Consider the following 9802-nt stretch of genomic DNA (forward strand, 5'->3'; position numbering starts at 1 on the left):
GAGATCCCAGCAGGTACAGAAGCAGGGAGCAGGAGATGAGATGAGGGAGGCATCTAGTGGGCTAGAGCCCAAGCCATGGATCTCCCAGGCTGCTGGGAGAGGAGAGTAAGCAGGACACAGATGGCTAACACGAGCTTCGAAAGTTCTGTGAAATACTAGGGTAAGGTGTGCCAGCAAGCAGCCATTTGCATTTATATCTAAGGGGTATTGGGGCAAAGGTGAGTAAGTTTAGGCACATTTTCTATGAGTGAGGTAGATAAGTAAGATCCAAGGGCTGAAATCTAGCCCAGAAATTCAGGGAGGACTGACTGGGAAGGCACAAGCTGCTAAGTGAGTCACCAAACAGAGCAGGGGCCTGAAGGATGCTTGGGTCTGAAAATGAGAAAGCACAAGCTGCCCAGTGTGTCATGGTGCAAAAGGCAGGGGCCAAAGGACTAAGATTCCCCAGTGAGACAGTTACCTGGTACCAGGACTTCGAGAAAAGCCAGAAAGCAAGTACTGTGCTCAAGAAACTAAGCCTGGCTTTTGGGAAATGATCAGTGGTGGAGAAAGGCAGGGTGGGGTGGGGTGGGGTGGAGGGGAATGGAGGAGGGCTTACCAATTATGCCAGTGTAGAAAAGTGACAGTGTTGGAAGGTTCCAGGGTCCCCCGTTGTCTCAGAACTGCCAGGAGAACCTGCTGAGTTTTCATGGCACCAATTATGCAAAATACCGAGAAAGAGAACTGGGTGGGTTGGAGCCCAGGGGCCCTAAGGTGGGTGAGAAAGTGACATCAGGCAGACACAGCAGGTGGCCGTCATGGTGGGTGGGAGCTGCAGGGAAAGACACTCCATGCAGGTGGCCTCACAAGGAAAGTGTTACTAAGGGAAGGGAAAGGGAGAAGGGTAAGAGAGAAAGCAGGTAGGGGCTGAGGAAAGAAGGAGAAGAGAAAGAGAAGGGGGAAGAGAGGAAGAAAGGAGGTGTAGAGCAGCCTAGTGGGAAGAGAGAGAAAGAGAGGAGGAAGGAGAGAGAGGAAGAGGGGGGAGGGGAGGCTGAGGAGAGAAGAAGAGAGAGAAGGTGGGCAGGGCCCCACCTTTTGTGAGGGGACCTCAAGCATGTGCAGAGAGAACAATGAGCACAGGACCCTGAGCTGGCAAGGTAGTGCCTGCACATTGGTCAGGTCCCAAGGGGCGGGTCTGAATGCTAACAGCAACCATGTGGTATGTATGGGCTGACCAAGGACGCACCAGGTCTCCAAAGGTACTTTTGAATTGGGATAGGATTTTTGTACAATAATTCCTCTCCTGTCTGAACAACAAGGTGTAGGAAAGATAGGATTTTAAAACAATGCTTGTTTAATGAGGTATTAAAGCTGTACCTCCATGTGTTCATATACAAAATCATAGCTTGCTGGCAGCCAAACTTAGTAACATGAGAGTCACCCACATGGTATTGGTTTGAGAGACATGGAATTGTTTGCACGGTTGGAGCTTGGTTTTGACTTCTGCAGGTTACAGTTATGCCCTGTGTCTTCACTCTTGAAATTAAAAAAGAACTTTATTTTGAGAGATTTTAAACTTCTTTAAAAAGAAGTTTTGGAGTTTTACAGAAAATTAAAATTTAAAAAACTGGATGTTTCTAAGGAACAGCTTTTAAAAATATTTAAGTTTGGGACTGGAGAGATGGCTCAGAGGTTAAGAGCACTGGCTGCTCTTCCAGAGGTCCTGAGATCAATTCCCAGCAACCACATGGTGGCTCACAACCATCTGTAACGAGGTCTAGTGCCCTCTTCTGGCCTGCAGTCATACATGCAGACAGAACACTGGATACATAATAAATAAGTAAATCTTTAAAAAAAAAACTTAAATAAATCATTAAAAAATTTAAGTTTATAAGGCTATGAGACATTTTAAATTTATAAGCTATTTTATTATGATGTCTTTATAAATATGTGATTATGATAAATAGGTAAATATAAGACTAGGATTAGGGCCACAGCTATGAGCACCAAACATTAAACACTAGAGGTTGATGTATTTCTATCTTATGATGCAACAAGATGAGGACCCAAGCAGACTCGAAATAGTTCTATCCTTGCCTAAGGCCTACTCAGGCTAACAGAGACTGATTTAAGAGTGTATGCCTTAGGCCGGCTGTTGGTGGCACACACCTTTAATCCCAGCACTCGGGAGGCAGAGTCAGGCGGATCTCTGTGAGTTCGAGGCCAGCCTGGGCTACCAAGTGAGCTCCAGGAAAAGGCACAAAGCTACACAGAGAAACCCTGTCTCGAAAAACCAAAAAAAAAAAAAAAAAGAGTGTATGCCTAAGGGGAATCTACGAGTTTGAGGCCAGCCTGGTCTATAGAGCAAGTTCCAGGACATCCAGGGCAACACAGAGAAACTCTGTCTTGAAGAGCAATTGAAACAAATGAGTGTATGCCTAACCTCCTTGTTTTTGCTAACATTGTTAAACTGTAGCTATTCTGGTACACTGAGTCATACAAGAAACTGTTATATCCTATGATGGTACACTATGTAAGGACCAGGATAATAAAGTTGCCAATCTCCCTATGGCATGTATTCATGATTTGAGCTTCAATTCAGAAGCTATTTTTTTAATCATAAACTGTTGAATATGATTAAGTTTTAATATGTCCAGAATTATACTTGCAGTCATGCTAAATGCTAATAGAACTAATACAGGAAAAAGCTTTATTTAGCCTCCTGTACATGTTTTCAAGGTATAGCATAAACTACGTAAATAAAAAACAGGCAAGGTGGAAACAACCTAGATGCCCATCAACGGAAGAATGGATGAAAAAAATGTGGTACATATACACAATGGAGTACTACTCAGCAGAGAAAAACAATGAAAGCATGAAATTTGCAGGCAAATGGATGGAACTAGAAAAAATCATCCTGAGTGAGGTAACCCAAACCCAGAAAGACAGTTATGGTATGTACTCACTCATTGGTGGATTCTAGATATAAAATAAAGAACAATCAGACCACAACCCATAGAAGCATAGAGGCTATATATATAGCATGGAGGTCCCTAGGACGACTGTGGCATATAATAAATTTCAGTTTTACTCAATTATTGAAAAAAAGATAGCCAAATGAATGGAAACACATGAACTATGAACCAAAGGCTGAGGGGCTCCCAGCTGGATCAGGCCCTCTGAATAGGTGAGACAGTTGATTGGCTTGATCAGTTTGGGAGGCATCTAGGCAGTGGGACCAAGTTCTGTGCTCATTGCATGAGTTGGCTGTCTGAAACCTGGAACTTATGCAGGGACACTTGGCTTAGTCTGGGAGGAAGGGACTGGACCTCCCTGGACTGAGTCTACCAAGTTGATCACAGTCCTCGGGGGAGGACTTGTCCTGGAGGAGGTGGGAATGGAGGGTGGGCTGGGGGTAAGGGATGGGCGTGGGAGGGGGGAGAATAGGGGAACCCATGGCTGATATGTAGAACTGAATGATATTGTAAAATAAAAAATATATATCACAAAAAAAAAAAAACCAAAAAAAAAAAAAACAGGCAAGGGTTGTTTAACTCAGAAATAGTTAATAGATAATGGTCCTCAAACTTGTCAGAGATCTGCTGAAAATGGCATTTATGATATTTAAACTTACTATAACAGACAGAGACTTCCAGATGCTAACAGTGACCCCCCAAGTCTTCAAGAAGATAATGGGCACAGTGACAAAGACTCCACCTAGATTATGGGAGTGCTAACCTCTTGGAAAGACTGCCCCAATGCCTTGCCTGCTGCCAGGACCCAGCCCACACTGTGGACAAGCAGGACACTGGAGAGTTGATTACACCACTGCTGTGGATATCGCTCTATATAAATAAAACACTGTTGTCCAGTGACCAGAAAGGAAGCATAGGTGGGACAAGAAGAGTGGAGAATTGGGGAAACAGGAAAAAGGGGAGAGAGTCACGGCCAGCCACCACCAGGACAAGCAGCATGTAAAGACATCTGTAAGCCATGAGCCGCGTGGCAAGGTATAGATTTATAGAAATGGGTTAATTTAAGATATAAGAACAGTTAGCAAGAAGCCTGCCACAGCCATACAGTTCATAAGTGATATAAGCTTCTGAGTGATTATTTTATACTTGGATTGTGGGACTGCAGGGCTTGGTGGAGCCAGGAGAGAAGCCCTCCAGCAACACCCCACTTTGCCTAGACAGTGTAAGGTCAGTCCCTCAAGTTCCTCCTCCACAGGAAAGCCTCTCATCATCTGGGCCTGGCAGCCAAAGATTGATGTTGCCCTGGTACCTCTGCCCCCAATGCCTCAGAGACCATAGGAGCTTGAGATGCTCATCTAGGTAATGGACTATGTACTAGTTTCCATCCTTTCAATTGCTACATAAGCCATTTGGATTATACTTTCTGCTGTATTTATCCTTCTCGGATATCTAATGACATTAATGTCTAGGCTAACTCTAGCTTTGTCAGCTAGGTGGCAGGAGGCAACCTGCTCCTTCCTCCAAGGCTGCAGCCACCTTGTTAATTCACCTAGAGCTACTAGATCTCCTGTTCAGAAAAGGCAGACAGGGTTGCCTTGGTAACAGGCTTCATATTAAAGAACTAACGGGTTTCAGGTGTAACTTTTCACTAAAGGAACGTGCCTTGAAGTTACTGTTCTCAATAATAGTTAGTCATGTCTTTAGTGATTAGATAGAAAGAATAAGGTTTACAGTCCACACAAATCCTGAGGGTCTAAGAAAATGTTCTAAGGTATGTAAAGCTCTGAGGATATAAAAGATTAAGTAAGTTCTGAGGGTCTAGGAAATTATTTTAACATATATAAATGAAAGTTATAAAGGCATTAAAAAAAGAGTTAAGGTATGTAAAAATGGGAAATGTATCAGATTTCATCCCCCCCCCCTCTATGCTGTTGTTACACTAAGATTTCAAAGATTCAGAATTTTAACATTGATCAGCGGAGTTCTGATAAGCTGGTAAAACACTGACTTCTTGCTATTCAGTCACAGGCTCAAGATGTTAAAATTCCTTTGGTTGCCTTCTAAGTATCTCCTTAAAGGTGATTTTCATTGGGCTAAAAACATGTTTGTCCAGACTATATATCTGACTCTCTGTAGAGAGGAAAAAATGTTCATGTTTTTTAACCCAAGGCTATAAAGTTTTTGATAGGACCCAAAGGTGTGGGTCTATTCCAGATGTTGTAGAAGGTGGATTTCAATACAGATTAATGCTAATATATCTAGAAATTTTACTTTTGTGAACTAAAAATTCATGAGTTAAAGAAGTCCTAAGACTTGGATCCACCTGTCTCAGGTCAAATGGACTCCTGACAAGTACAGCCTAAGTTTCCCCACTTGTCTGTTCCTGAGGAGAGGACCTCTCTCCTGGCCTTGAGACTTCTCCTCTTCCCTAATTACTAGGACGATGGGCCTGAAAGTTACAAATGCAAGGTTTTCCTTTAAGTTCTTAAATTTTAACTTCTGTCTCTAGTCCATATTTGTCTCAGCAGATTTCCATTTGGCTGTCAGACACCATCTAGGGCTCACCTGCAGACTGAAAATTGCTGAGCTCTGCACTTTCTGAAAGCTGATGTAAACCAGTCCAGTCTTGTGATTACCCCTGTCTTTTCAGCTGGATCAGGGAACCAGATGCTTCTGATGAATGCACCATTTCCTAGCCTTTGACTAGCATTTCAGCTTTCCTGGGCTCTGACAAAGGTACCCTACTTTCAGCTAGAAGTAGTTACAGAGGAGAGTACATCATCTCTCCCTCCCCCACCCCAGCAGGCTGAAATGCTAAGTCAAAAGGAAACTCCTTGGCATAGGGGACAAAAGGCTACCTATAATGCCAATTTGCATGCCAGGAAAATGGGCACAGATTTATCATCAAGTAGATTCATTAACTAAAATAGTTCTACAATATGATAGGGCATTTGGCCTGCTTTGTACAGAATAAAGAGGTATTATATGTCTTTAAGAGGATATTATTATTTCTACACAAACCATTCAGGATTATAATCTGGATATACAAAAAAAATTACAAAAAGGAGGTGTGAGATGAAATAAATGATTGGTACTTTATCCATTTCCAGGCTCCTTCAAGATAATAATTCTGATATCATCCATCACAGGGCATTTGGCCCTTCTGTTTCTGCTAATTACTATTAGATCTTGCATCACTGATACTTTAACTGCATAATATTTTCTGTCTGGGTACCATTAAGCTGATGGTTATTAGATCCTAATATAAAGAAGGACCCATCATAAAGTCAAGGATTTAACCCAGGATATAACTCAAGTGGGAATGTAAGACCCAAAGTTAACCTGTAAGCCCCACCTGCTCAAAGACCAGGTAACTTCCTGCAATGTTGGGAGTTGTTGTTCTTGGAAAATATCAAAGCCACATGGGAAACTATGGTGGCCACATGGTTTTATATTTAAAAGCCCCTACAACAGGTGTCTTGGGGCTACTTGCTGGGAATTCTGGACAGTGGTCCTGACCACAGTCCATCCTGGTCAGTATTTAATTAAAGATTGCTTCAAATTTGGCTCAAAATTGGGAACTGATTTTTCTCATGCAAATTTCAGGATTAACAATACCATACACAAAGTTAACTCAGAATGGATCAAAACATAAAATAAACCTTAAAAACAAAACACAGCAGCACTTGGGAGGCAGAGCCAGGCGGATCTCTGTGAGTTCGAGGCCAGCCCGGGCTACCAAGTGAGCTCCAGGAAAGGCACAAAGCTACACAGAGAAACCCTGTCTCGAAAAAACCAAAAAAAAAAAACAACAAAAAAAAAAAACAAAAAAAAAAAAACAAAACACAGGAGTGAATTTTCATGATATGGGATCAAGAAACAATTTCTTAGATCTACTGCAAAATAACAAGAAATGAAAGGATTTGGCCAGGAATGGTGGCACACACCTTTAATCCCAGCATGCCTGGTACAGAGGCTGGAGGAACTGTGTGAGTTCAAGGCCAGCCTGGTCAACCTAGTGAGTGCCAGGCCAGGCAGAGCTATATGAAGTGAATCAGTCTAAAAAAAAAAAAAAAAAGTCCTTAATTGTATTTAACTAAAGTGACAACTTTTATACTACAAGGGACATCACCAAAGGAACAAACTCTCCCACTTTCCAAAAATATGTGTCCCCAGGATAAAACTAGAGGGCCTGAGTCCTCCTTAGGAAAGAATAGTTCAGAGGCTAAATCAGAGAGGAATTTGTGGTGGTATTCTAATTGTACTGAAATGTGATTTTGATTGTATGTTAATAAATATGTTGCCCGGTGGTCAGAGCTATTAGAGCCATAGACAGAGTGTGGCGGTGGTGGCACACGCCTTTAATCCCATATCTCTGTGTGTTCAGGGATACAGCCAGCATTGGAGACATATGCCTTTAAGACCTGGGGGGCTGTACATACAGACAGTGATGAGGCAGTCACGAGTTTGGGTTTACAACCAATGAGAAGGTAGAATGACTATGAAACGACTTACACACAGCGAAATAGCTCTCTTTCGGGAAGCCTGAACCACGGCAGGAGGAAGGGTGAGAGTTTAGCTCTGAGCTCTGACCTCTTGGCTTTCTCTTTTACATTGGTTCTGTGTTTCTTATTTAATAAGACGGTTGGTTACATCTACAGGAATTTGCTAATTGGTCAAGTAAGAGCTACTCTGAAGATGAGAGGTGATCCATGCCCACCACCATTCAAGGGTAGAAAGGAGCCAAAGTCACACTCAACCGAGGAACCTGCACTTAGGTGCTGCCTGAAAATTGGAGCAGATGTTGGCAGGTTCTGATGAGACCCCAGCTCCCTTCACTTCCAACATTGCACCACTCGGCAGAAAAGGTCATCATGTTCCCCCATAGACCATACTGAATTTATGTGTGAGGTTTGTTATCTGAGCTGTATTGGTTCTATTCCACAAACTATCAGCTTAATTTTGTCCTGACAGCACATGCTGTGTTACTTAGCATATACTGCCTCAGCCTTCTGCTGTCTCTACTGTCATGCTATCCACAGTTAGCATGTTTTGTGGTGGTTTATAGGTATGCTGTTGTTTCCTGGGAATTACATCAGATCACATAATGTACATTACTTTCTGCCGTCTGTGTAGAGGAAGCAACATATAATCCACGCCAACAGAACTAGTATTTCTTCTCTCTACACAAAAATTATTTCTACCTCCTGCTGTCAGGCTGATCCATACTACTTGCTTTGGCCAAAAGAATGTTTGGACAGAGAAGCAGGTCACTCTTGAGAAACTGAGTCATTGTGAGTTTGTCCACTATTCTTTCCTTCTATTCTAGGGTGATGTGTTGGCTATAAGGTTCCTCCTTCAGGGTGGATGTGAGAAGACAGAAGTTCACTCTCAACCTATAGCAACAAACATGAGTAACAGATGAATATTTGCAGCTATGATCCAGTAAGACTGCTGAGGTGTTTGGAATTGTACCATAAAGTAGCCTGTAAATCATGACAGCCACCTTGGTTTCACAGTGATTTGTCCCAGTCACCAAGTACTATGTTGGTTCAAATGCACAGACCAATTACATAAATAAAGACACTGTCGCTTTTTCAAAAAATAAATACTCCACTCCAGCTTCTTCTGGATCCTGGTTTGCTAGTCTACCCTACCATGCCCTGTCACCTTGAGAAGTGCCCTCTTGATGTCCTTGTTTCTCAGACTGTAGACCACGGGGTTGAGCAAGGCTGTGAAGGCATTGTAAAAGAGTGAGATCTGCTTGTCTCGCTCAGGGGAGTAGCTGGAGTTGGGCCTCATGTAGATGTAAGAGGCTGGGCCATAGAAGAGTGTGACCACAGTCAGGTGGGAGGCACAGGTAGAGAAAGCCTTACAGCGGCTCTGGATGGACTTGATCTTGAGAATAGCCTTGGCAATACGAATGTAGGAGGCTACAATCAGGGAAATGGGAGTAACAACCACAAAAACACTCAGGACCAGATCTACCATCTCAATGATGTGGGTATCCATACAAGCCAGGCTGCGCACTGAAGGACCTTCACAGAAGTAGTGGTTGACCCTGTTGGGTCCACAATATGGCAGACTCATGGTGAAGAAAGTATGTAACAAAGCAGAGAGGAAACCACAGGCACAAGACCCAGCTGCCAACTGTATGCACAGTCTCCAGTTGAGGATGACAGTATAATGCAGTGGGTAGCAAATGGCCACATATCTGTCATAAGCCATGACAACAAACAAGGTGCATTCAGTAGTAGCCAGAGAACCAAACACATACATCTGCAGCCAGCAGCCAGCAAAGGAGATGGTCTGAGAGTGAGCAACAAGATGCACCAGCATCTGGGGCATGGTGGTGGTGACATAGCACATATCCAACAGGGCAAGTATACAGAGGAAGAAGTACATGGGAGTGTGCAGCTGTGTGTCCAGGCAGATCAGCATGATGATGAGCCCATTGCCCAGGACTGAGCATAGGTAAATGAGAAGGAACACAATGAAGAGGATGCTGTTGGTTGTAGGGTCACTGGAGAAGCCAAGCAGGATAAACTCAGAAACCCAGCTTTGGTTCTGCCCTGGAATCATCCACATGGTGTGGCCTGTAAGGGAATCACATTCATTTATGTGTCACCTGACACATGGCAGCTATAGAGGTAGAAAGGGAAGATACAGGCTGGTGACATGGCTCAGAGGTTATGAGCACTGACTGCTGTTCCAGGGGACCAGCTAGTTCAGAGCTGTCTGAGCCTCCAGACCCAGGGGTTCTGACTCCCTCCTGTGACCTCCACAGGCAAGAGATACACATGGTGCACAAGCATGCAGGCAGGCAAAACCCCAAATACATAAAATAC

General features: G+C 43.4%; 1 pseudogene; it reads right to left on the reverse strand.

Moving 5' to 3' along the window:
• Positions 1-8597: 8597 nt before the first annotated feature.
• Positions 8598-9591, reverse strand: LOC114704967 (annotated as a pseudogene).
• Positions 9592-9802: the final 211 nt, after the last annotated feature.

Source organism: Peromyscus leucopus, chromosome 2 (assembly GCF_004664715.2).
Source record: "Peromyscus leucopus breed LL Stock chromosome 2, UCI_PerLeu_2.1, whole genome shotgun sequence".
Classification (NCBI taxonomy): domain Eukaryota; kingdom Metazoa; phylum Chordata; class Mammalia; order Rodentia; family Cricetidae; genus Peromyscus; species Peromyscus leucopus.